This window comes from Limulus polyphemus, unplaced genomic scaffold (genome assembly GCF_000517525.1).
Source record: "Limulus polyphemus unplaced genomic scaffold, Limulus_polyphemus-2.1.2 Scaffold9315, whole genome shotgun sequence".
In the NCBI taxonomy this organism is placed as follows: Eukaryota; Metazoa; Arthropoda; class Merostomata; order Xiphosura; family Limulidae; genus Limulus; species Limulus polyphemus.
In genome coordinates, this window is record NW_013674925.1 from 23,242 (window position 1) to 24,626 (window position 1,385).

Sequence of the window (1,385 nt, forward strand, 5' to 3'; positions counted from 1 at the left end):
GCACAGATAGCCCATTGTGTAGTTTTGTGCTTAACTTCAAACAAACTCTTCGTCTGTAGTTGCGCGTTTTAAAAAAATACAATGTTCGAACAGACGATACAAGTAGCGCGTGACAACTATATCAAAGCCAAGAATGAGAAAGAAAGAAAAAAGTTAAACAACAAAGCAAGAGTGTTAACTACTGTTATATCCAGCTGTTTGTTACCAAAACGTTACCGTTTCCTTTGTTGTTTTTAGTTTCGTTGTCACGCGCTACTACTTATCTATCCTTTTCGAACATTCGTATTTTTAAAAACAGTGTTCACTCGAACGTTGTAATATATTTAATTTACTTGTCGTTAGACGTTGATGTTAGGCCTATTATATGTATACATTTCTTACCAATGCATTCTATATCTAATCTCTTAGAGAATTTCAAGTATGCTCGCCGTATCCATTGCCGACGACGCGTTTTCCTCAATCCAGAGCTCATCAGGCCGGCTGGAACACAACAAACGCAGTAGTGATCGGGACATTATTTATATAAGCCATTTGTTACAACAAGAACAACTGGTTGTATGGTTGTGTCCCAGCCGTCCTGATGAGCTCTGGATTGAGGGAAACGCGTCGTCGGCAATGAATATGACGAATACAGTGTGGTTGAAATATTATTATTATTATATACACATATCCAATTCCTGAAAATCTCTAAGGGACTAGGTTTAAAATGTATAATATATATAACAGGCCTAATACTAATGTCTAATGATAAGTAAATTATTTATAATCATTAACGTTCACACCATAACAGTTGTCATAGAAATATATTACTAGTTACGGTACGTAACGCCACACGTCAACGAAACGTAATTTATTGAAAGGAAGCTTGTGTGACATCACGAAAAGACTGGTGATACTACGGGTTTCCAACGAAGCGTTGCGCTCAATACCACAGCTCATCAGGTCCGCTGGAAATACAACACAAAAATCCATAATAATTGATATAATGTTTTGTATTATCCTATTTAATACTAGTTTCACACTGCCCCTTTTAATACTAGTTTCACACTGTCCCTTTTAATACTAGTTTTAACTGTCCTTTTGAATACTAGTTTCACACCGTCCCTTTTAATACTAGTTTTAACTGTCCTTTTGAATACTAGTTTCACACTATTCCTTATAATATTAGTTTAACGCCGTCCCTTTTAATACTAGTTTCACACCGTCCCTTTTAATACTAGTTTTAACTGTCCTTTTAATACTAGTTTCACACTATTCCTTATAATATTAGTTTCACACCGTCCCTTTTAATACTAGTTTCACACCGTCCCTTTTAATACTAGTTTCACACCGTCCCTTTTAATACTAGTTTTAACTGTCCTTTTGAATACTAGTTTTAACCGTCC